The sequence below is a fragment of the Chinchilla lanigera genome, unplaced genomic scaffold (genome assembly GCF_000276665.1).
Source record: "Chinchilla lanigera isolate Chin_1 unplaced genomic scaffold, ChiLan1.0 scaffold00041, whole genome shotgun sequence".
NCBI classification, from domain to species: Eukaryota; Metazoa; Chordata; class Mammalia; order Rodentia; family Chinchillidae; genus Chinchilla; species Chinchilla lanigera.
Window position 1 is genome coordinate 9931637 of NW_004955442.1, and position 27629 is coordinate 9959265.

At 40.3% G+C, this 27629-nt stretch overlaps 1 long non-coding RNA gene across 1 annotated transcript; it reads left to right on the top strand.

Annotated features, from left to right (window-relative positions):
- Positions 1-5876: 5876 nt before the first annotated feature.
- On the top strand, positions 5877-10948 carry LOC106149299. The gene is made up of 3 exons (XR_001235371.1): positions 5877-5983; positions 9931-10022; positions 10769-10948. It is a non-coding gene; the product is annotated as an uncharacterized LOC106149299 (long non-coding RNA).
- Positions 10949-27629: the final 16681 nt, after the last annotated feature.

The window sequence follows — 27629 nt, forward strand, 5'->3', positions numbered from 1 at the left end:
AAGAAGAAGAAGAAGAAGAAGAAGAAGAAGAAGAAGAAGAAGAAGAAGAAGAAGAAGAAGAAGAAGAAGAAAAGAAGGATGAGATCTTCTTCAATGCATATACTGAGAAAATGCCACATGAAGGCTTAGTGAGAAGATACAGCTGCAAGGTAGGAAGAGAGTCCTCACCAGAGCCTGGCCAGAACCATCAGGCATAAACGTCTGTTGTTTAAGTGGCCCAATCTATGACTTTTTATTTTGACCACCTGAGCTGAGCAAGGCATGTAAAAAGGCAAAGAGTAGTGGGAGTTGAATTCACAAGAATGTGAAGGGAATAGGGCAATTGGGTTTAAAGATCATGGTAAGAGGTCAGATTTTGTTTGTATCCCTTGGGGAGCACAAAAGAGTTTTAGGCAGGAGAGTGACCTGTTTTAAATGTTAAGATGATCCCTTAGACTTCCTTAAACATCTTTCCTCCTTATCTCCACATACCTAATCCTGTAGATTCTATATGATATGTTTTAAAAGTATGGATCCTCTAAGGCTGGACCACACCAGACTACAAAAGTCTTTTTTTCCAGGTTAAATCAGGGATTGGCTCACAATATGAATGATCTTCAGTTATTTCAATTTTTGATCTTTGCCACCTAATTAGATTTTAAATTACATGAGGACAGGAGCATTTGCTCCTGCAGCACTCAGTATGGTAAATACACATATGAACATCCTGACTATGTAAATTGCGGAGAGAACTTACCTTGTTGTCCTGTGGTGAGAGGAATCACCTCTGATGAGTAAGCTCAACCTGACAAAGGTGGCGAGTCTGCTTGTGGAGCACCCGCCACTTCTTGTTTCTTCCTGGACATACAGCTGAAACTCGTTTCCTCATCTCCTCTGCAGGTATGTGGGGCCAGTTGACCATGTTCTGAGCAATGATATGTGGTGGAAATGGTGTAGGCTCTACTGCCTGGCCTGTGACTCCCTCTGTGCATGCCTTCATCTGATTTCTCCCTTGAAAACTGAAAAGAGGACATTGAGCCAGAGGACAGTGGAACAAAACTGTAGAAGCTGAGTGTCGATTTACCACGTGGAGGAACTCATCCAAGCAGAAACACAGTTGGCTGCTATGTGAGAAAACATTAAACTTTTATTATGTTGAGCCAGTGACATTTTGGGGGTTGCTTTGTAGCAGCAGTTAGCCAACCTTGACTAATTTAGCTACCAGTTATTGATGTAGCATAATTCTGGACACTTGGTTCTTCATGATCCCAACATGGCAGCTTATCTCAGTTTTACAGGAAAATGCAAAAATGTTGCTTAACTTGCCCAAAAACTCATACCTTGTAAACAACAAAGATAAGATTTGAATTTAGTCTTTCCATGAAATAAACAAAATCTAAACCACTTCTGTGGCCCCCAAGCAAGCTATTTGTTTTTCATGGTCCAAGAAGCCTCAGATTCTTAGAGTAAGAAAGAACAAAGACTAAGGAATGGAGCCTGACTGAACTCTTTAGCTAGCTGAAAGGAAATTATGTATAGGTAAGGTGAATATTTTGTTTTGCTTCATTTTGTTTTAGTTTTCCACAGGATACAACTGGAAGTAAGGAGTAAATGATTTGGGGAAAAGATCTTCTCAGTTTTCTTCCTCTCTTTCTCTTTTTTCCTCACTCCAAAGAACAGTAGAAGAAAGCGTTTTCAAAGGATCAGACCATACCTATTTCTAGAGAATGATATGATTGACCGGAAGTTCCCAGCTTCTTGATGTGGGTCTTGTACAGGAAAGTCAAGTAGCGGTCTGCTGCTCCTAGCAAAGACAGGAAAGGCCTGGATGCGATTTAAGTAGCCCTGAGATAGGATAGTTCTGACTGTCTATCTAAAAACAATGAAACAAAAAATAAGCAAAAAAGTCAAATATATAAATACTAGTCTTATCAAGCCAGACAACACTTTTTTGGAACTTCTTGAAATAGTGAGATTATGTTTGCATTCCCATCTCTTCTTTCATGTGTGAAGTCTGGTATATTGGTTAGCAAGTGAGAACAGTAACACAAAACCCTGTAAGCCTTCTTAATTTCTTAGGTGGGTTTTATGTTAGAATGCTCAAGACAGAAAGCAAACTCCCAGTGAACACCACCCAAGAATGGGGCTGTGGGAGTGAATCGATAGGCTGCCTGGCAACATACCCTATAAAAAGACTAGGGTGTTTTAAGGTACTGCCAGAGCATCTAAATACTTCTGGGGAATAGACCAGGGACTATAAATCTGTGCTCATCACTGCTTACATCTCCTATTAAAACATAGAGCCTGGAAAGTTCAAAACAAAGTTTCTAAATATTAAAGGCAGAAGTTGGATAAACTCATGCAGGAAGGAAATTGGCTGCACCCCCCCAGTTCCTGAAATGCTCATAAAGGTGCCCCAACAGCTCCTTCCTCACAGGTAGCCAAGTCATCATCCCAAGGGTATTCATTTGCCAAATGCCAAAGACAGTAATTCAAAATTATTTTCCCTGAATTTCCTCATTTTATTTCCCTTGTCTTTCCTAAAGCCAGCTCTTAGGAATCTAGAAAAAAATTGGCCAAGGATTCAATATTTATAGAACAAGTTACTTGCTAAATACCTTGGCTGAAAATACTGCTTCTCATACAGTGAATAAAGTTGTTTTCAGGTCTGCATAGGGTAGAAAAATCCCAATTTGGCAAAGTGATTATTTTTTTTTCAAATTATGATGAAATGACAGTGCAGAACATGAAGACAGAGCTAAAGCAACAGGCTCCTGTCTTTTTTCATTGTCAATCAGAGACTGGGTTGAGCACTCCCAGCCTCACTAGCGACATCTGCGGACAGTAATCTTTGATAGTCCGGGCTGTGTAGACCCGGTATGTGTTGCAGCTTATTGGCATTGGGAATATGCCGTAGCCCAGAGTTAGATCCCATTTAAAAAAACTTTGCATCTGTTCAGTAAATGCACGGTGATTTTTATCTTGTTTATTATCTCTCCCAGGGTAGAAGTCAAGAGTCCAACTTGACACTAAACACAACTTTTCTTCACCTTGTTTTGGAAGTAAAAAGTGAGTCATTTCCTCCTCTGAGACAAAGAAGTGAGATTTAAATAGAAAACAGCAAGCAAGCGTGATTCTAAATGCAAGGTCCATAATCAGAGAGGTTACAGGTTTTCTCCTTAACTTTATTTTTGTATAATATCTTCTCTATGTGCAAATGTGCAGTTTATCTTTCCAAGGTCAGACAGGTTTTATCCCTCTCTATGGTAGAGCAGTAGACCTTCAAATTAGGTCATTTTATTTTCAACAAAAGGGAAAAATAGGGATATGCCAGTGGTGCCTCAAGATTTGAGGTCTTGTTTAAATAGTACCATGTTTTCCATAATTACAGATTAAAGACCAAGTTTTGGGCTAGACAGAACTAGTTTGACCCTCCGTGCTGTCATTTGCTAAAAGTGTGAAATTGGATAACTTTCTAACATCTTTAAAACTACCATGTTCTCATCTGAAAATGAAACAACAGTTGTTCCCCATTGGCTGGCTGGAAGACCTGTGAAGTCACTTACATGAAATAGTTGTTATTTTCATAAAATGTTCACTACATTTTTCCTTTGGTACCAGGAATTGAACTCAGGGTTGCACGGCTGTCAGGCAGGCACTATACCACTGAAAATGCTCACTTTGATAAAATGCTTGATGTTGTTACTTTTATAAAATGGCCAGTACCTGTCAAGGGAGGGGCAATTGGAGCATCTTATTGAGTATGTCAGGGCCCTAGAGGTCCAGCCACATTCCTTCCAGCACGAGTTTGTCAAGCTTCAGCCTTTAGTATTAATATTTAGAAACTTTGTTTTGACCTTTCCTGCCTCAGTATTTTAACAGGAGAAGTGAGCAGAAATGAACCACTGATTTAAAGTCCTAGGTTTAGCTTTTATTTGATCTGATTCCTCCCCTGCATTCAGACCCCCAAACATAAAGGGCTGGCTTATCTCCCCAACTATAGCCCTCCTCGGTTCATTAAGTCTTCATCTTACAATTTACTGCCCTTTAATACCAGACTTGGGCCAGGGATATAGCTCAGCAGCACAAGTGCCTGCCTTGTAAGTGGAAGGTCTTGAGTTTGATTCCTGGCACCCCCACCACCACCAAGAAAAATACCAGGCTCACTCAAGAGATCCTTTCTACCAAGGGAAAGTTGTTATAACCTAAAGAGTTAATTAACAAGCAAATCATTTTGGAGACTGCCTGTAGTATGAATTTCTTCCAGAGAGGGGCAGCATGCTGCCATTAGACCTAGGGTTCTGCCATTGCTGACCAGAGCACAGTTGGGCTCAAGAGTGCAAACAGCAGGTTGGGGCCTCAATAAAGCTAGTAAAGGAATCACAGGAAATATGGAAGCCAGATGAAAATAATAGAAGTAGGGTAGAAGCAAATGGTCTAAGAAGTGAGGCTGGAATCCTATGGAGTGTTGAACTGGTGTGCCTGGATCAAAGCTTGCTCAATCCTTCACACAGACACACTCTCTAAAGAGATAATAATTGTCAATCCAAATTGCTTGTACAAGTCAGTGGGATTCACTGTGATGTTTCCATGCACGTATACATCACAGATGCACACTCTCTTACTTAAGTACTTGCTCATTCACACCTACTCACTCATCCCAGTAGTGTTCATCCTCCAAGTCATTCATTTATTCACTGACAAAGGCAAAGCAGCTACTCAGTAGGATCTTTGAACTTGAGCACCACTGTAGGTCAGCTGTATTTGAAGTCACGGTCAGCACTGAAACGTGAATTAGATGCCAGAGATTGGGGTCTCAAATGGGCTGGAACTCATGGTGGTTGAGCTGCAGAGTAATGGGAATACGGTTGACTTCTTCATGGGGAAACCAAAACCATCTTCCCTGCCCCACAGAAGGGTGTCCAAGATAACACCAGGAGTGCCTGTTTCTGTTTGGGCAAATTAAGCATAGCTCAGCCCCCGGGGTCTCATTTACCCTACGGTGGTTACAGATTTCTATAGTTATTTCGATGACTTTCCAGGAGATAGGGGTAAAGAGTGTGATGGATGGAGCACCATTTTGGATTTTGTAGTTCCAAAGGACTCTGCCAAGACTTAGTGTGGAATTTTACAGGAAACAGCAGGACTCAGACAGGAAATAGAGTCTTCCTTGATGGGCTGCAGTGTGACTGTAATGTATCATTGTATAGACTCTGTGGGTGAGGATCCTGACTGCAAGTTAAAAGTAGGACTGAAAGGAAGATCTGAAGGCCTTACAGAGTACTTCAACTGATAAAACTTGTCATGTATACATTTCGATCTGATTTCTTAACTGTATGTCACTAACGTATTAAGAATTGCAAAGACATGAAAGCTATTTCCAACTTTAATATCATTATTTAAATTATAGGGTCCTAAGCAGATTAAGGATGAAGTAGTTTTATCTACTAGAAAAGTTTCTAGTGAAAATGAATTTCACAATCTTCAAGGTGAGTATTCACTCACCCTCTCTCTATTTCACTATGGTTGATGAGATAAAGAACAGTATGCAATGCTTACATTTAAATAGCTCTGAAGTGGAGACAGAACATAAGATTTTCAAAACAAATCTAATGTCAAATGAATTTTGTTTTCTTTCTCTTCTTGTTTACTGTGGTAAGCAAATTTTGTTTCTCAGAAAGAGAATCAACTTGTTGTTGCTATTATTCATGTTATTTTTAGAGAGGGAAATTTTCCTAGTTAATTGCTTTTTCTTAATGAATCATTGCTGCAATATTCTTGTCTCTCTAAAGTAAAGTTGCTCAAAAAGTTCCAATAATCTGATGAATTTCTATGTTGTCGGATGAAGTTTTATGTTGTCAGTAGACTCACACTGTCAAGGTATGAATAAGCTGAAAAGGACGACAGGGTCATCTCTTCAAGGCACAACTGAAGACACTCGGGAAAGAAGACTTCCAGAACTGCTTCAGAAAGTGACAAGAACGATGAGATAAATGTGTTTAAGGTAAGGGGAGCATGTTGAGGGTGATTAAGGGAAAGATGTCTTTTACTGTAATGATTTTGACTCAGAAACAGCCAAATGATCCAAGCCGAGATGTCTTTTAAAAAAATTTACACACTGTATTTTCAGTTGTACTTCATGTGTTCCCTCTCTCTCTCTCTTTCCCTCCCTCACTCCCTCTATCTTTGCCTTTGTTCACTTTAATGCTGTTTAGCAAAAGATTTCCAATCTTTCTCCACTCCTGGATGAACTTTACTTCCCTATGAACTTAGATGTGGCCTGGAGACTTGCCTTGGAGAGAAACTGAAGAGTGGTGTGTATGGCTCTCAAAGAGAAACGTTCAGCAGCCAGTGTGAAACTCACCTCACTCACTTTTCCTAGCTCAGCACACTTGGTGTGTCGGAAGGATATTCTCCTCAGGCTTGTGTGAAGTTCATGCAAGGCAGCCCCTCTACATTCTGACCACAGTGAATACGCAGTGTGATGAAAAACAAGAGTTGTGCTTTTCCTAACTTAGATTGTGAGGTTATTTGGTACAGAAGCCTAACCCATCTTATCTAATCCATACACTTTCATGCATTTCCTCTTTGTAGAACTGGGTTCCTGCCACTCCTTTTCTATGTGGTTGGTAAACAACAAACAGCTATTTCTCCTTTTCCATTTTAAAGCTGATCACATGGCCCTATATTGAACAAGCAAAACATTCAGATCTTCACCCTTGAATTTTGGTTCAAAAATAGACACATGATCCAAGCCAGGGAGTGAGAATCAATACCAAGCAGATATTGGATGACGGGGCTTTTAGGTGACTTGCTGTCAGGAGCTTGAGCCTGATCAGAAGAGATGGTCACTGGGCGTGTGGCTTAGAAGAGTTTATCTCCCTCCCCAGATCCGCCTTTTGCACTCCGCCTACTCTCTAGCATGCTGTGAGCAGTTCTTCTGTGCCATGCTGTTTTGCCTTGGAGCCAGTTAGCTATGGACTGAAGAGTGAGCTAAAATAAACTTCTCTTTGAAGAGAAGTCCCTAAGGTGTCCAGTATTGTGTCTCCTCAATAAGAGAAGAGCCAAGACCTCACGTGAGCATAGAAAGACTGGTGGCCATGTTGACCACCACTTGGGAAAATCTCTTCTGGGAATAAAAACCACCCAGGGAAGCAAGAACAGAAATATGAAGAGGGACAGATTCATGATGATATTATTTAATAATTCAGGATACTTTTGCTTTGGAATTCTTTTGCTTTGGATCAGATTTCACTAATATTAATCAATGACTTCCTTCTCTTCCTCCTACTTGTCCTCTTCTTATTTCTCCTCCACTCCACCTTTGCCTTCCCTTTCCCCTTCTCCTCCCTCTTCTTTTTCTCCTACTCCTTCTCTTCTCTTCCCTTTCCCTTCCTCCTTCCCCTCCCCTCCTTCTCCTACTTCTCCTCCTTCCCCTTCTTTTCCTTCTTCCTCATCTCCTTCTTCTTCTCTTTCTTCTTCTCCTCCTCCTCCCCTCCTCCTCTTCCCTCCCTCCTCCTCCTCCTCCCCCCCTCCTCCTCTTCCTCGTTCATCTCCTGTTATCCTCTTTCTCTTTCCCTTGATCTCCTTGGCTCTCTCTTCATTCTCTTTCTTCTTGGCTAAGTTTCTTACCACTTGCAATGGAATCTTAGTGAATATTCTGTACTTTCGATACATAGAGTATGAAGCACTTCAACTCTTTAACCATATTCATCTACAGGATGAAACTGAAATCTTTCAGCATGCCCTTCAGTGCCTTTTGGGTTTTATCCCCAATATGTCTCTCTAAATTTGCAACTGAGATAATGACCTCCGCCCACTTTTCCTCCTCTGTCCCCTAGTGTTACCTTGGTTTACACACTCCCCTTCTTCAAGGACAACCTGGGCTTTCTCTTGGCCAAGCCCATGCTGCCTAGGCTCTGATGACTCATGATGTTTATGTCCTCTCTCCTTGACGGTGAGCCTCATTAAACAGGAAGGGGGCAGTATCTTATTTCACTTTTATTTTCCTCAAAGTGCATCATGATTCAGATAGTGGCAGGTGCTCTGTAAACAGCTGCGAGCTGAATTAAAACCAAGTTCTGTATTTAGAGAAGTATTTTCATTATACACTGAACATGCTCAGATTCCTGGTAAATAAACCTCATATTTGATTGAGCTTCTGAGAAATCCAATTTGTCTCTGTTTCTCTTCACTCATATTTAATGTTTTAGGGCTGTAGTAGAAAGCCATTTTTTGTTGTTATTGTTTAGGTTGGACCTTTAAATGTTAGTTCTGTTTCCAGAAGTCAAAAGCCTCTTGGTTAACCAAAATTAATAGGTTTCAAAATAATTTACATTGTTGTGTATCAAAAATGTACATCAAACACACATGGTAGTACTAAAAGCTGTCATTAATTTTATTCTGTGGACAGGAAATAAAATCCAGAGAAATCAAATAACTTGCACAATGACACACAGCAGAGTTCAGATTGGAAGCCAGGCCATTTGATGCCAGAATCTTTGTCATCTTTTCTTCATGTGGCTTCAGCACTGAGGAATTTATGGCTTTTCCCAAAAAGAAATATTGTTTTTATACTATTTTCAAATCTTCATGGTCCATCCCAATCAAAGCTGGACCTTGACACACCAAGAGAAGAAGACTATTTGAGACGGCATAGGAAGGAATGTCCTGCTGGGAGTCTGAGCTTCAAATCATGCCCTTGTCCCTTTCTAGCACTGTGACATTTGTCAAGCCACAGAAGCATCTTGAGTCTTGGCTTGGTTATTTGCAAAATGGAGATAAGAACTGTGAAGTTGTGCGGGTACAGAATGGAGAGGAATGAAAAGCTCCCATATAGTGCACAACATAAAGTAGTGCCATGTAAATAGAATCTATAAATGATAATGCATGTTTATAGTTTCTGATTTGGGGGATGCTTACATCTGATATCATTACACTGGTTATGCTTTGAGGTCCTTTCCTGGCTATATCTGTACCCCTCCCACCCAGGATAGCACCTAGCTTAAAGTAAACACTCAATAATCTTCAGGAATCTTTTAAACTTTGGGTTCCTGGCTTTGAAAGTAGGTGGACCATATTTACCATATGGGCTCCTAGCTGGCTTTGAGGTCATATGTGCATAGTGATAATTATATATAAGGACCTAGGGCCTGGTAAACAAATTGTAACAGTTGGATGGAGCTGACTGACTGTTATCAGACTATGAGAAGAGTCCCATTGCTTTCACAAAGCCCCAGTCCTCACCACCCTTCCCAATCTTGAGCCCATCAAGGACAAACTAGAGATATGCTTGTCCCACTCTGTAGGCTCAGCAGCTGGACGATGCTAAACCCTGGTGTGTGCCCACCAGTAAGGCTCAGCAGCAGAGGGGAGGCCTGGTAGGTGATGCTATGGGGAATAGGCCCTGCTTATTAAATATCATTTTCCATTTTGAAAAGTAGTGGTAGTGCTGAAATGTTTAATTTCCTGATCCCTCACCAAAGGCAAGATCCAGGTTGTCTCTGTTTGCAGCATATGCACAGAAGCTCTGGTGATAAAGCGGAGGCTTTTATAGGGACATATGCTGCTCGCCCAGAAGCATAGCCAGGCCTGAATGCTATTCCTTGGTGACACCACGATAATATCTCCATCGAGTCCAGGGAAGCCTCTCAGGCCTGCAAGATGCAATTTTGAAATGGATTTCACAGCTGCAAACTATAAGATGACCCAATTTGTCTTTTCCATTTCTGCTTCCTCTCCTATAACTATGGAAATCTGCATCCGCATCTCAGTGATGGGCTGCATAAAATATGCAACAGGACTTAGTGCTCAGATTTGAGAGCTGCAAAATTTAAGGACAGCTGCTAAAATGATCTTGGGCTAGGTAGGAGATGGGAGAAAATATGCAGAAAGGTATGTGTGGATTGCTGCTCTCCCAGACACAAAGGCCTTCTTTCTCTAAAATTCTAGTCCTCAAGACAAGAGACGAAGAGGATATATGCGCCCTCTCATCTTTCCTGGGGAACCCAGGGCTACCCATCCTCCCAAGAATATCCCAGATGGTAAGCGGAACTGAAGTTTGCACATAAATTCTCCCCAGGGAATTGGTGGTTGGTGATAGCAGGCCTAATGAAATTTTTTATTGTGGTTATTACATACAATTTGTACAGTATATCATGCACGGAAATTTCTTCTATTCCTATAAATCTGGAATTGCCAGCATAAATGCCCAGGCTTACGAACTGCTACAGAACACAATTACCTCTAGATACAAACTCTCTTTAGGACATAAAAATCGTTGCTACTGAGAAGGCTGAATTGCACCAGCAATTTTGTAAATATTTGAGTGATATATTTCCTTTTGGATAAGTTTTCATTGCCTTGGAAAGCTGTCTCGTTTCTTAATGCTTTTGTTGTTGTATTTTTTTTTTTTTTTCCTGGGTATCACTTTTGGCCTGATTGTTGTTTTCAATCATGCTTAGTAAATCATACTATCGGACAAATGCCATTTATAAAAGGCTCAGAACTGTATGGCCTTCTGCTGGCATTAAGAGCACTGTCTTTATAGCAGGTTTCTTAAAGATGCAAGAAGAAAGAAAAGCAAAAGCCAAATCCAGGCAAATCCTATACTTTTGCCCTGTACATTGCCAGTTTTTCAAGTTAGAGGTTGCGGAAAATTTTTCCATTTTTAATGAGAGCTGACACGTATCACCTTCTTCTTTATATGCCTTGATCAATGGGGGCAACTCGCTCCTAGATATATGGGGTTGCTTTCTAAGACTCACCATTGTGCTCATTTTCAACTTAGGCTTTATTATCAAGTATGATGGTGAAGGATGTTATACTCTCGCATCGATTTTCTACAAGTTCTAATATTGAAGACAAGGAGAGTTCTTCCATCAGCTTCCAGCCAACAGAGAACAGAGCCTGTTAAAACTCCCATAAGAGCTTCCAAGGAAGGCAACAGTGATGGATTACAGACTGCCCTGGAAGCGAGGACAGGTGCTTGGTGAGCACAGTGTTTAAACAAAGAGCCTTCACACCAACCAAGAGGGAAATAAGCTCTCTCTCCCATCTTCTCTCCCTCTCTCCATCCCTTCCCTGCCTTCCCTTATTTTTCCTATCTTATCTCAGGTAATTTTCATAACAGCTTGTGAATTGCCTGCTAATATTATCCTACATTTTTCAAATGAAGAGAATCAAGTGCTGAGAGATGGCCAGCCTTAGTTTAAGTCTTGCAGCTCATGAGAGGTGCAGGTGGGATTTGAACCCAGATCAGACTGGAGTCTGTCATGGCTGGGTGCAGTTAGCCTTCTCCTTCCAACTTTATCCTTTTCAACCCAAGAGTGTGACTCTCCAAGGATTGCAGAATACCACTTGTGTGTGTTCTCTTAGCTGGTCCCCCACTATGGAATGAATAATTGAGAAACAGAGAGGAGATTGATAGAACCTCCCTATGCCAACCCCATGAAAAATTATGCTTGCATCCTATGCATGTGCAGCTAAAGGAGGGTTTTCATGAAAGACAATAAAAATGTTAAGGGAAAGTGGGGCCCATTATAGAAATACTCTTGTCAATGTTCACACACTTGTGGTACATAAATTGGGCAGAAAACCAAAATAAATTGGGCAAGGATGTGAAATAGTATTTAGCAAAGAAATTAATATCCAGTGCAAATATTTAAAAAAGAAGTGGAAAACTTTTAATGTCCCTAGGAATCAAGGAAACATAAAATAAAATAAAATGAAATAAAATAAATCGGACATCAGTTTTCACTGATCAAAGCAACAACTTTATTTTTCTAGCATACTATCTACCCTACAAAGGGGCAAAGTGAGGTTGCTTCAGGCAAAGGGGATGGCTGATTACAATGCATTTTCATCTGTAGTAATACAGTGACAATTGTTAAAAAGTTGATGAAATTCATCCATGAATGCCTCTAATGTTACCTGAGCATACTGTATATCACTATTGCATGTTGAGGCCTAGAAATATGCACAAGCCCAGTTACTATCTTTGGGGATTGGGGAAGAAAAGCATCAATCAAATAGTTTCACTAGTGAATGCAGAATGACAAACAAAGATAAGAGCTGTTAGGAAAATAAAGGTATGCACTAAATGTAGGTATAACAGGGAAACCTGTTCTAGACTGGGTAAAATAAAATTTGAAAAACTTAAAATACACACACACACAGAGCCAACCCCACCCCATCAGAAAACTACTTCCCCACAAAAGTAGTGCTATGCAAAAAAAATTTAAAAAAATAAAATTTTGATTAAGCAGGTACATTTGATTCTATTTGTGGAAATAACCACTGATTTGTATACATCTTTAAGCATAAGGTCTTTTAATTTTTGTGTTGTTAATAATAATAATACAAATCTGGAGCCAGTTCTCATCAATGGGAGAATATTTAAAGTATGATATAGATACACAATGAAACCCCGTGCAGGATTTGAAATCAGGATTCTCAGGACTCTTTGGGGATATGAAGTTTCATACTAATAGAATGCTGTGTGGAATATATAGGTTGAAAACTGCAAATGGTACCCTCTTAATTTCATGAAACAGAGAAAGGAAGTAAAATGGGGAAGCAAGAGTGTGGCGTTATATGTAAGTCACATTATTGTGTTCTACTTGTGTATGTTCCCCTAAATTTCTGCAATGAACCTGTTCAAGTACATCATAAAGAAAATGATGAAATTTTAAACAGGTGATATATTCACTTCTTGAGTAGGCACTGTGTGGCTGGCACTGGGTATGAGTGTGTAAGTGTGAAAATAAGTGACACATTCTTCTCTGGATTTGTGTCATATTGGTGTGGCAGAATATTTAACATTTTCTCTTTTGAATTAGACCTATTGGCATCCTTACTTTACCTACATGATCTCACTGTGAGCTGCTCTCTCCTGTGAGTGGCAAAGAATTGAAGTTGGCAGCTAACACTGGCAACATTACCTAAATAATTAATTTAATTAACAATAGCTAACACTATTTCCCAACACTGCTCTAAGTGCCCAACAATTATCAACTTATTTATCTGTCATATTGTGAGGTCATAAAATGGTGCAACCTCTGTGGAAAATAGGTTGGCCAGTCTTCAGAAAGTTAAACATAGTATCACCATATGACAGAATAACTGTATTCCTAGGAACAGTGATTCCCCTTATACCTGAATTCTGTATTAGCAACTTCATCCATAAAAATCATCTGCAATCCCCAAGTCAATGTTTGTGATGCCTTGGGAGCTATTCTCATGGATGTACACAGTGACACAAGGATTGAATTGCCTGACACACATGTTCGTAGTTGAGATCCAAGGTGCAGGTCTGCTTTCATATTTCAGGTCTCAAAATGAGCAGAGGATATAGGGAATAATGTAGGTAGTGCAAAAAACCAGTGCTGGGACCAGCTGGGTAGTATTTAAACCCCACTCCTGGTATCTGTTGGTGAGGTGCCCTCAAGAATATCATTCAAATACTTCTGAATCTTGTTTTCTCTTTTATAAAATAATGTAGGTTCTATCAGGATGACTTTTTGGATTTAGGGTAACAATCTCCATAAGATATGGAGACATATGTTTTGGTGAAGGAACTAGGATTTAGTACTTGGTAATTCAGAGTTTTCAGTGACTTTATGGAACATAACTACTGGAAATAATGAGACTTGGCTGAACATTACCTCTACTAGTGTGTTTTCTGTTGCAAAAGGCACAGTTACACAGACTGGGCAAGTTTTAGAGAAAAGTTTACTTTGTCTAATGGTTGTGGTGGCCCAAGGTCAAGGGGCTGCATTTGGTGACAGAGTCCCTGCCATGGCACAGGGCATCACATTGTGGAGGTGTAGAGAAAGAGGGAGGGAAAGTGGGTGAGGGAGAGGGAAAAGGAGAGAAAAGGGAGAGGACAAGAGTGAGAAAGAGTAGGAGAGGGAGAAAGAAGGAGTGGGGGAAGGGGAGGGAAAAGGAAGGGAAAGGTAGAGGGAGGGAAAGAGGGGGGAGGGAGAGAGAGAGTGTGTGTTTTGGTCCCTCTCTTCTTATAAAATCAGCAGTAGTCAATCATAAGATCTCTGCCCTGATGGCTTTATCTAACCTAATCACTTCACAAAGCCCCTACTTATAACACACTACAGTTGGATTAAGTTTCTCCTCTCTCAATACCTTGCAATAGGTGTTATACTCCAACATAAATTTTAGAGGGGACAAACTATATTCAAATCACAGCCATCTCCAAAAGAATTTCAATGAGGAATTCAAATACACGTGCAATAATGTTCACAATAGCAGTATTCGTGATAGCTGAAGCGGGGAAAACACCCAAACAGCTATCAACAGATGACTAGATAAATAGAATGTGGTACATCTATAGAATGGAATATTACTCAGTCATACAATGAAATAAAGTACTATATATACTACAGTACTGATGAACTAAGAAACATGATGGTGAGTGTCTTAGTTACTTTTATCACTGCTGAGACGAAATAACTGAGGACCAAAGTTAAATGAGGAAGGGTTTATTTAGCTCACAGTTTGCAGATGTTTCAGGCTGTAGTTGCCTGATTTCATGGCAGGGAAGCATGGCACAGAGGCATGCTGTGAAGGCATATTTCTGAAATTTGAAGGCCTATTTCACAGAGGAGAAACAGTCCATGGCAGGGCAAGCAGAAGACAGTGAACAGCAATCCTCAAGCCTCTCTTTCCCTTTTATCCTCAAGCCTGTCTTTCCCTTTTATCCAATCTAGATTATCAGCCTTCTGGGTGGTACAACTCACACTCAAGGTGGGCCTTTTTTATTACTCACACCTAGAACTAGGCTAAACTAATCAGTTGGCTAATTTAGTACCACATATGCTTAATCCCAGTGTCACACACCCTAGATCCAGCCAGCTCCAAAAAGCCCCATCTATGAGCATATGAGGCTTTAAGGAGTCAACTGGATATAAGCCATGATAGTGAGAGAAGCCTGATGCAAAAAGTCATATTTTGTATGATGGGATTTATATGAAACATCCAGAAGAAGCAAATCTATATAGAGAAAGTAGAGTAACGTTTGAATGACATTGGGGTGGGGGAAAATGGGAAATGATGGCTCAATGTGAAAAGAATTTCCTTTTAGGGTAGTGAAAATGTTTTGGAAGTAATAAAGGTGATGTTGAACAACATTCTGAATGTACTAAATGCTACCTAATTGTATTTTTAAAAACTTATAATAAGAGGTTATATGAATTTCACCTAAACAACAACAAAAATTCTATGCATAGGGATTAGCATTATGCCTATTTTAAGAGAGGAAGAAACTGAGTCATCTGCCCAAGAGACCTAAGTGCATCAAATGGTATTTGAACCCAAGAACCCCGACTCACAGTTTAGTGTGTTTGACCTTCATCACATGCCTTAGCCTTTGAAGATCATAGGTTAGAACTTGGTCCAAAGCGTGTTCTTAGTAGAAGCAGGTTCCCTTCTCTTCTGCTCCTTTTGCAAGCAGAAGCTGTGTGTGACTTACCTGGACCTCCACAATGATATTTGTAGAGAGAGCAAATGCATGAATTTGTCTCATCTTTCTTGTATCCTACTTTAGGTTTCTGTTCTCTCATTTTCTATTGAGGTGGGCTTTAAAAACACCCAGTTGTGAAAATTGAACACACAGGAGGAAATGTGACGTGGAGCTGAAAATAAAAATTCATGTTTCAATATTTAAAAAAAATTAAAAAGGTCTACACCTACACTCTCCTAAATGATGTAGAAGAAAAATAATGTGGCAGAGGATAGAAGCCTTTTGTGTTCCCTCGGGTCTCTAAGATTTATCACCTACACATGCAGGATGCTACAGAAAGGAGGACTGGTGACCGGGCAATAACTCACCAGCCAGCCATGCAGCCTGCTGGTTGCTGATAGCACTGCATCGTGTGGCTGGGATCATGTAGAACTGTCCTCCAGGGGGGGTCTCATTTCTAACCCCCACTCTCTCTACTTCAGATTCCTTGTTTGTCTGTAGCAGTGGCTCTGTACATTGGGAACTGGGGAGGAGAGTGTTGCAGTTATAGATAGAAACATGTGCATAGAAAAAGGCACCTTCTTTCACAGTAGTGATCGGGGGTAGGGAGACAGAACAAAACTAACAAAACCAACCCAAACTGTTAACCTTATGTTTGGGGAAATCTTTACTGTCCTACGAGGGAAAAGAATCTCATATAATCAGAGGGTTTTAGGGCTGGAATATCCCTTAAGGAATTGATACTGCATTTGCAAGATTTTTGGTGCATTTCTTAAAGTACCTAAATGTTCTTTATCTAAGATACTTAAATTATGGATGGATTACAGAGAATGAAACAGATATGAAATAATTATTTGGTTTTTAACGGCAGAAGGAAATTTGTTTTGTTTCAGTATAAACATAATTGTATTAGCATAAGCAAAAAGGTTTCATTACAAATGCAACTGAAGATAATTTAACAAATGGGATTGATGAAATGGATTACGCTCTCTTCTTCCCTCCGAAAGGCCTTGTAAAATGAGAATAAGTATTTCCTATACCTCTGCTTCTTATACAGCCAACAAATATGGTCATTTAATTTCTGACCTGTTTCTTGACTCCTCTTAATGACATTTTCTGCAACTCATTCATTCTTTCATTCAGTATTTATCATGTGTTAATTAGATTGCAGAGCTTATGATTTGATGAGGGAGACAGGGAGCCACTGAAAACAAGCTTTAATACCTGCTGGGCTCACCCACCTGGATTTTTCTATTCTTTGCTCTGCCAGGTTCTGCTCCCTAGTCACAGAGGCTGTCATGAGTTGGGAGTGGGTTGCGGGCACATCGTAGGATCTCAGCTTCTGGCTACAGTGAGGTTTATATGCATTGGTGGGTTTCTGTAATTTTCAAGGAGATGCTGTTTTACCGTAACTGTCCCATTGGAAATGCTCTTTGCCATCCAACACCCTTCACCTGAAGCACTTTGAAGATTCTGAGTAACTTTTAGGTTGAATAACATCCTAAAAGGGAAAGTATTTAACCTAGTAAACAGGTGAGATCCTCTATCCCTAATACTATGGTGTGATTTGAGGAGCTCAGAAGGGCCGCTTTCCCCAAATATATCACCCACGAAGACCAGTCTTGGAATTCCAACCACAGAAGGAAGTTCATTATGGGCATTTATTACTTTTGTTGCTGTCATTTGGGAAAAAAATGAAGATAGAAAAAACTATTTTTCCCCTTTGTAATTGGCTGGGCTAGAGGCAAAATATACTGGAATGAGGCCTTTACTGTGGGCTCAGACAGGCCGGGTCTGAATTCTGGTCCCACAATCTAGCAGGTAGTTCACGCTGTGTAGACTCCGGAAGTCCTAAGAGTCAGAGGTCTCTTGTCATGTGTACTTCACAGAGTTGTTTCGTGGCTTAAAATAGCTAATGGGTCTATAGGATTTGAGAAGTTATGATGACAGGTGGAGTGAGAGGAAGAGGGGATCATGTCCCTGGGTGGAGATCCCAATCCTGCCTCTTAATAACTGGATGATCTCACTCAAACAACTTCTCTGTACCTGAGTTCAGTGATGTGCTAGAACTGGCCTGGATGGGTCTGATGTTAAATATTCAGGAGTTTTGTGAGCAGGTTTTTAAACTGTTGGCAGCTTAGAGCTGGCTCTGGTGGGAGCAGTTACACCACAGAAATCAGCAAACACTAAAAGGTAGAGCTCCACCCACCACTTCCTGTTCAGAAAACTAGCTTGCTAGCACACTACTCCTCAGCTTCTTCCTGTTTCTTGTAAGAATCATAAACAGACAACTTATGTAAAGGTCTCAGCACAATGCCTCACATTTAAGACTCTTCTCGTTAAAAACATTTCTACTGTTGCTTCTATATTATTACTACTACTATCACCAGTAATGAAATAATATCATTATAACACTTTGAGCATAGTAGGTTCTTGAGAAGTCTTAATTCCTTCCTTATTTATTTTTTACTATAGTTTCTACAGTGAAACTGTGACAAAGTAAAGATTTCAGGGGAACAATTTTTCCTCAGGCCTCATTGTGACCCTTAAACAAAGTGGAAACTTCTTTCTTCTCACTGATCATTGTTTAGGATGGTGTCTGGACATGCATACTGCACATGAAGAGAAGCCAAATATTGCACCCATGTCTCCCTTCTCCATCCCACACGAAGTGTCTCTTTGGGTGCCATTACACCTGAATAACTGGAGGTTCTTTTCTTACCATCACGGAGCTGTCAACACGCATAGCGGGCTCTGAAAAGTATAAAGGACAATTTATCCACAGAGCGGAGGCAGCATCATTGTTTATGAAATGATAACCGCTTCAGGTAGCAGCAAGTTCCAACATTAGCACAACAAAAGCTTTGAGCTGGACCATCTGTTGCCACGTGGACAATCTGGTGGGCTTGCCAAAGCCATTTATCCGTGTCGAGTGCATATCCAGTCTGGCCAGTCCTTATGCTGAGCAGAAAGGAAATTTAAAGAAAGACCCATCATTTATCATTGTAGACAGCTGGGCTAGAGTGCGGGCCGAGAATACTTTTTTTTCCATGAGAAAAACAAAGACCCTGAAGATGGGTATTGCTTGCTCAGCTCCAGGCTTCGTGCTAACTATAGTCTCTCTTGCTTACTCTCTTCTTCCTGCTTTTCCATATTGTAAAAGGGAAGCATTAGCTGTGGATGCTTGCTTCTTTACCCCAAGAATTTGTGAGCAGATGGTACCTGGAATTCTTTAGTTTTGAGCTGTAGTGAATATGTTTATTCATGCCTCTTGAAAGAGAATTCCAAAGCCAAGACCTTTCTGCTGGGTCTAAGAGGCATTTTCAGCAAACACCATTGGCTCTGGAACTCACAGATCTCAGTGTTCGTATACAATCTGTTTGCTGTGTTCTGAGTAAACTGGAACTTGTGAACTTACCTGTCTGATCCTCAGCTTTTTTCCTGCAAAATGGTAGTGATAACTTTCACTGTGGAGTGGTTTTGGTACACGAGGGTCCACATTTCTGGCTATCATCACCCCTTCTCTATAAACAAACATTAAATAGCAAATTATTTAACATAAGACAAAGATGCAGATATTACATATGAAGATATTTTCTTTAACCTAAAGTTCATTATTTTCTTCTGCTTTTTAAAAAGAAATTGAAAACTTTTAATGGATCCTGAAAATTACTGTGAATCTTAGGCACTGCTCACCAGGCTTCATAGATAACCTGATTCTGAGTGTGTGTGTGTGTGTGTGTGTGTGTGTGTGTGTGTGTGTGTTTGAGATGGAATATTGTGGATGAAAATGCTTGGCATAATTGTTAGCAAGCTCATAACATGGTAACTAATCTCACATTCTAGGAAATGGAATTTCTAAAATCAAACTCTGCCTCTGTTGCTTATAAACTATATGAATTTGAACAGCTACTTTATATCTGTATCTACCTATATGCATATGTTTCTATGCATCTCTCTCTCTATGTGACAAAGATATCAATATTGGATACTGGATATGCTTTTTAGCCTCAAATGTAGGGTGTCGGTTGTGGGTATTGTATGAACTAAATAATATAAAGCTTATAGGGCAGTGGCCTAAAATTTGATAATTTTTTGCTAAATGTTAGCTCCTCCTCCAGTCCGCTGCAAACCATCTCATTTATAGTTTGGCAAGCACACTGAGAAGTAGTAGACATGTGGTCAAGGGCAGACCCTCTGAAGTGAGAAAAATTTTATGAGTAAGAAATAAACCCTGAGAAAACATCACTGTGGCACTGATATCCCACCCTCAGCCATTGTGCTCTGCAACATTTTCTTTTTTACCAAATCCCATTTAAATGACCAGTTCTGCACATATACAAAATTGGATAGGTGGTTAATTATGCATGAGCATAGTTTATAGGAATCCACTTGACCTGCGGAGGGATCAATTCCATGATTTGATTAAAGGCTTAACCTTTCAGAGTCCAGCTTTGACCCCATGTTCACAGATAAATCTTCAAAGCTGATAGATCCTGACATTTAAGACTTTGTCCCAAGAAAGATAACATTCCAGTTTTCCATTTTCCTAATAGAGACCAAATAGACCCAGCTATGCCACTGATTGGCTGTATGTTTCTTCACTGGTAAAATAACAGAATTAGGCTAAGGAACTATCTTTACAATTTTGCTTCTTAAATTGGAGAGATTCTTAATCAAGTGCTTCCAGTGGTTTTGGGGAAAGTCCAGTGGCAAGACCCTCCTGCTACTTCTTCCAGAAGGTTCCATTGGAATCTGTGTAAACTTTTGGATTTTACATAGGATGTGAATTCAACAAAAAGTCTTATGGCTAAAAATCTGTAATAGGGTGTGCAAAACTGGACTATATGATGTCTTTGTTTACTACTAATTATGATATTTGGAAGCAGTGGGCCAAATCTGAAATAAAAATGAACAGGAATACACACAAGATTCTACTCTGAATCCCCAAAGAATATTTTTCAAGTAAAGGATGGAAGAAATGTCCTGAGGAAAACACAAAAGCAAACTACCAACGGGTTTCAGCTGGGAAAACCTCAAGATGAGTTAAGAACATGATGGTACCATAAGACAACAAATCAAAGCAACTGCCAGCCACTGGGAAGACCACCACTACCGTACTAAACTGGTATATTTCACACAAGTTAACAGAAAGGATATTTCCAGAATCAGTGAGGTAAATCCTGCTTTCTATTTTTGGATAGTTATACCTTGCTGCATATACTCTGATTTTTCAGGAGGTCACATTGTGGTAGCATTTTATAGTCTTTAACTAGAAGTTTCAGAGATATTCATTTCTTACCTACTCAACACCTCTTCTCAAAGTTTCCTAGAAAACTATAAGTCAATAGACATACATAAAAAACCAAAATCATAATAAGCAATTACTTATAAAGTTTGAAGAGCTCTTCTAAAGTGCATTGAATGTATAATCTTTTTAAATCCCATTTAATCCTCATAGCTTCCCTATTAAATATATTTTATTATCTCCATATTTTTCCCAGAGGAGGAAAGTAAGGCTCAGAGATGTTGAGTAAACTGTAGCATCGTCACAAAGGAATAGGCAAAGCAAATGAATATCCAAGTAGAAATTTGCAACTATCTAGATCTAGGCCAAAAGTTCTCCATAAAGTAGACATAGGAGAGCTGTTGTGAAGCTTCTAGCTTCAGCTGGAAGCCCAGACAAAGTTCTATGCTTACATTTTAAACACAAATATGAAGGAGTTGAGGGTATTCTCATATCTGATCAGCTACAGTATACACAAACTTAAAGCAATGGTATTTAAGTTTATGTGAGAAAAGAATAAACATCCTAAATGTCTGGTGAAGTCCAGCAGCCCCTGATTCTTTCACTTTCTATTGACATGGGAGAACTAAAACAAATGAAAGAATCACTTCTGGTTGTATAACCCGGAAACTCCAAAGTGACCTAGTTCACCGCAAACATGGCCAAAGAGTATCTGCATCCTGAACTATCAGATCATGGATCTGTCCTCTCCCAAGGAAGTCAGATATTAGGTGATGGAAAACCAAGCCAATGAAATGGAAGTGTCTATTATTATCTTTTTCCATAGTTAGTCCTGAAGGCCACTCTAAAAGCTCTATTGCGAACTCAGGTATGTGGAAGCAGAAGGGAGCTCGCAAACTGGTCACAAAGCAATTATCATTATATATTTTGATTGCAATGAAAGATGGATCTTGCTAAAGGTGGGTGGGAGTTTGGAACATAGGCAGTGAATATAGAAAAGCAGATACAAGTTTCTGGCCATCAGACTGGTCTAGCAAAAGAGAGGATTTCTTAAAAGGTAGGTGGCCTCTGTTGTAGAAGATGAACAAGCAGAAGGTGTAGGATGCCTGGCAAAGCTTCTCAATACTATTCACTGTGTGGTCTGAGCACTGATTCCGGTTTCACACATTGTTACTGGGCTGCAACTAAATTAATAAAGATATTTAGAGCAAACATTATAAGGTCCTGTAGCAATTTGATGAATTTCACATTTATTGAGCTGAATAATAAAATAATTGAAGTAATTTAGGCTTATAAATTTAATTTTACTCTACTAAGAACTTACTTTTTTAAAAAAACCACATTGGTCTGGAGATGCATAAAAAGGACTTTACTAACCATAGTTAGTTTTAGATGCACCAGATAGAGAATTTTCACTTTTGGGTAGAAAGTTTGGGCAGTACCAGCATTAAGGTCTCCAGTAAGACTGAATCCTACACAATCAAAAGAATAACATGAAAATTACCTAGCATTCCAGGCACATGTCAGGTATCCTATACACTCTACCTTATCCTAATTTCATGGTTATTGCAGGACATACATTGATGACCAATCATTTGTGCAGAGAAATTAAAGTCATAATTCGAGATGTGATATGTGTATTTACCAATCCCCAAAAATGAATGTAATTATTATGTATGAAAAATATGTACAAACAATAAAAGATGTAAAAAAACAAGGAAACAAAAACAATTCAAATCATATTTATAAGGTAGGAAAGTTGGAAACTTATTTCCAGTCCCAAAGATTTTGCATCTGTAAAATTTGCAAAGTTGCTTGCACATCTATGCCTACTTTTTTTGCACGGTGGAGCTTTGAAAGTAACATATTTTGTTCCTTTTCTGGTGTGAGTTTTGCTTTACATTGGTATAGCAAGCATTAAGTGCAATGACCTTGATTACCACTTGTAGATTTTTTTAATCTTTCCATTTAAACTGAACTTTGGAAGCAAACATTGATACTTGAGCCCCGGAGTTGCAATGACTCAAGAATAGCTTGCATAGTCACCTACAGATAGGACAAAAGGAGCGTTTGAATACCTATCTCACTGGCCACTAGGTGGCGAACGGAAACTCTCACAGCTTTTGCTGTAAGACACTGCTCGATCACACTGATCTGATCGGTTTAGCACACACAAAAGATGATCGACAAGAAATGGAATATAGACTGGAACAAGTTAGCGTGCACTATCCCGACCATGTATGGTCATGGACTTTATCATTTCTTTAACGGGAAAGGCTGAGAATGATGCTTGAACTAAATCCATAGTAAATAATTTTTGCTTTCCACGGCGCTGTGTGGGTTTCATTACGCTCTGCTAAGCCTGATTTTCCTTTTCTAAAGAATTTCTAAATATGATATTAAATTAAAGATTTCTTCCAGATATTGCTACCTACCCATGTATCCCACTGAGTTCAGCCTATTCAGGTGGTCACTGTGGAAGAATCAGATGTCAGGTGACCTTCTAGAAGACTGCTTTAATTAACAAATGCTTTCTTTCTGCTAAGGTGTGTGAGACACTGCTAATGCAGCCGGTGGTTCAGACACAGCTAAAATCAAAATGAATGTATGCGCTGTGTTTGGGCAGATGAGACCCCAGCCTGCCACACTGCTGCAGAGTGATGGCCTTTGCGTTTGAAGGGAGCCATTGCCTGCCATAAAGTTGGAAGGAGGCCGTGAGCCTATCCACTTTTGGCAGGTTTAAGGAGTCCAGATGTCCATCATAAAATGGGTTATTTAATGTATCTGTGGGCTGTTTGCAAAATGGGAATGCCTCCATTTTTGCAAACATCAAGTGGGCAAATGCCAAATGTGTTTGCCATCACCACCAATGTGGACATGGGTATTAAGTGCACATAAAGGGTCCTTTCTGTTCTGTCCAATGCAAATCAAACATTTGCATTTCAATTCATTTCTACTTAATTCTATTTCCTACACAGAAGGAGCTCCATTAGGTCTCCCTGCCAAACGGTGCTGTCTCGTGAGCCTCTTCCCTACGGGGCAATTATCAAACTTATGTGTCTCTATAACACTTGGATGTGGCATGAGGCTGACCCTTCCCTTCATCATAACTTGTTATCAAGTCCAAATTACCCAAAAGAAACTGAGAAAATAACCTCAGTTTAGATAAGGGGCCGTAAGGCCTGGTTCTGGAGAAGACATTTCATTTTGGATCAGGAAGGCTTTGTTGTCCTGTCAGTACAAAATGCCTTGCTGAAATCCATCTCCTTACATGCAGAGATTTTCACTGTGTGTGTCTCTGTGTGTGAATATATTTCCATGGGTGTATATGACTTGCATCTTTGAAATATCTTTAATTCAATGGATTCATTCCCCAGGGAAAACAAATGTATATGTACTCAAAATACTATAAAAATTTCAAGAGTTTCATGAACCTTCTAGGCATCTGTGGATTAAGAAATTTTTCTGTATGCTCTACATATGGCTCAACTTGGATGGAGAACTCTACCAAAATAAAAAAAAAATGAAATTCATCTGAACATCTATCTTCTATTCTCATTCAATATGGGAGACTGAAATGTATCTATCACACTTATGTAATCTAGAACAAAAATTATAAATGAAAGACATCTTCTCTAAAGTCCTGATAGAATAGACAGATCAAATGGATAAGTTAAATGATCCAATCAGAACTGGAAGATTTTTTTGATTAAATGTCATGAGGCAGTATGTGACCCTATGTGGTGGACTGACAACTGGTGGGTAACTTGTAACCCCAAGCTGAACTGAAGAAGTATGGTGTTGGGTGTGGGAGGCCCACCTGAGGATTGTTGCCAGCAGCATAAGAGGCATAACTGGAGAAGAAGAAGGAGAGGCTGTTGGGAGCTGAGAGAGGCTGTTGGGTGCTGTTAGAAGCTAGAAGGAGCTGCTGGTTCTTTTGGAGGAGCTTGTCATGCTGGCTTTCCTGACGGACTCAGCTATTTTCATCATCTCACCATCCTTGTTGCTGAGAGTAGCTTTCGTTCGCTTTGGGGGTCTCTGGTCCTCACTGTGAGCATCACTTCCTGGCTCTGGCAGGGAAGATGGTGCACTGCTCAGTTTTCTGGAGAAGCTTGTCACGTTGGTCTTCCTGATGGGAATTCAACTGTACTGATCACTGGAGGAGCTTGGGACCTCACTGTTGCTGAGGATGGCTGTGGTACCTTTCAGAGGAGTTCTGCTTCTTTGAGCGTCACTTCCTGGCTTCAGTTCAGAACCCTCAGCCTGCTGGCACAGATCCTTCATCCTGCTGGCACAGACTTTCTAGCTTCCACCACCGATCTTTGGGCCTTCCCAGTGCAGATACATAAAACAGGCCTGCATGAGACATTGTCGTGGTCTGTAGGCCTCCACTTGGACTTATGGGAGTCATTGTCATGGGCTGTAAGTCTTCAGCTGAACTCATGAAGGACATTATTGTGGGATCCAGGTCCTCAGCTATATTCTTTGGCCTTTAGTGTGTGGACAGATTTCCTCTTATATATGATTTTTTGGGTGACCATTATAAATAATCTTAGAAAATATGTGTCCTGTATTATATTGTTTCCCCTTGCAAAGACCCCAAAACCACAACACCCTGCTACAGGGTTTCCATGCACAAACCAACCCTTGGGCTACATAGCAATAGTCACTGCTTAAGTGATATTTTTTTTCCTGTGTCTAATCCATCCTCAAGTCAACCCCTCCAATGGAGGCCAAGTGTGACATGAGAACAGGATCCAGCACTGATCCATTGTTTCACCGATGACACTGTCTTTTGGTTTATAGAGTCTTACCAGTGTAACAGCTATCCCCTTACCCAAGTTCTATCTGGTCCATATTGGCTGGCCATTCTTTCCTGCCATTACTCTTTTCTGAGCCCCAAAGCACATGCCATTCACACTATTTAGGTAATTATTATAATTTCAGTGTTTGAATCACTCTTTTCTCAATTTCCTCTTATATGGGTCCAGTTGGGCATTCCCCTTCTCACTCTCCCTCTCCAGGATACCTGAGCCAATTTTGTCTAAAGATAGAGATTTCTAAAAGCCTTGCTTTTAACACCTTGTGGGGATTTTCCATCTGTCTTTTTTTCTTCTCACCTAACTCTAATCTAAAAAGAGATCACTAAGACTGTACCCCCTTCAGAAGTTCTTCTGGATTTACCTGCACTGCGGCAGGGCAGCTCTGGTGTTCTTCATGGCCTTTTCCATCTGTTTGTGGCTTATTAGCTCATGTTCATGTGTCTGTGCCCCCACCAGACTGTGATGTTTAACTCATTCTGTGTCAGGACAAAGACTGTGTCTTGCTTTCTCTGGATCTCTAGCATGCAGGATAAAGCCAGGCTCAAAGTAGCTGGTTTGACGATGGAGTTTATGGCTGAAGGCATCTCATTAGGTTTTATGTACTGCAATGCCACTCATTGCTTACTACCTCATCATTTTGCCCTTTGGGGATCCCACATCTCCTCCCTGTTACTGTCTGTCCTGGAAGGAAGCCTGCAAAGATTCAGACCGGCTGGTTACCTACCTACCTGAGTTTCTGGGTAAATTTCTTCCTCCTGGACCATTTAACATCTGGGATATCTTCTCAAGTCCCTTCCTCTGACTAAGTAAGGGTCCTTCCTCCAATTCCATCACTCCCCTTTCTCCACTCTACCAGGTTCACATCCGAGCTTCCAGTTTTTCACATTACTATTAGCTTCTGAGGCAGTTTCACTTGAGAGACAGATTCTTGTGAGTCTCACAGTGACCATTTCTTTCTTTTTTATTTTTTTGGGAGTACCAGGAATTGAACTCAGGACCTTGCACTTGCCAGGCAGGCTCTTGTGCCACTGAGCTATATCCCCAGCCCAAACATTTTTTTTTTTTGAACTCAGGCCTGCCAGGCAGGTGCTCAGTGATCATTTCTTGAGTCCCTTCCCTTTGTTTTCCTAATTCACGTCTGGGCACCTTTTGGAATGGACTGATTCATCTACTCACAGGTTGAGGGTATCTCTGCCTTCACTCTGATACTTCTCTGTGCAGTCTGTGGAGAAGGGAGTCTTCCATTTTCTGCCAGACATGTAGGGTTACCAGCAGTTTGCAGGATTTCTTCAAACCACCTCAGACACAGAACACTGGCTCTAAAACATAAGCAAAGACAAAAGCCATCTGAAAATCCTCAGTGAGACCAGATCTTGTGATCCCCTTCTGAGATTCAAACTCAGTATTTCTCTGGGGGTGTGTTATGGTTGATACACTGTGTCAACTTGGGGAGTCTAGAGGTTTGGCTAATTGACTCAGCAGTTCTGCATCCTGGGGTGAAAAGGACATGCCCTTACCCTTCTGGGATGTTATGCATTGTGTCAATTTGACAAGTTTAGAAGGTTAACTGTGTGACTCAGCAGGGAGTCAGGGTGCTTACATTGTATACATTCTGAGCCTGTGCAAGAGGAGGACATGGAGATTATGTGAGAGGTACACTCTCCCTGGGTGGTGGTAGCCTGCTTACAAAATAAGGGAGGGAAAGAGGCTTGCTCTCTCTGCCACTCCTCCTTTTTGCTCTTGTTGCTTTGCTGTTCTGCTGCCATGAACTGTTGCCCTCTGGCATGTGCCACCCTGTCTTGGAGCCAGCCAAGTATAGACTGAAACTTCCACAAACTGTAAGCTAAATAAACCATTCCTTCTTTCATTTTGGGAGTTGGGGTTTTTGTCTCAGAATGAGAGAAAAGTAACCAAGACAGGGTGGAGTTCCAAGAATCTATGTTTGTTAAATGCATCCAAATAATTCTGATGTCAGTGTTGTATGGCTCATGTGCTCAAACATGTCACTGTGGGATACTGACTGGCTGTACCTCTAGTGAAGGACAGACAACAAGATAAATCCCCAGTAGTAGCTCCCTCCATGTGGGTTGGACCATATTCTTTT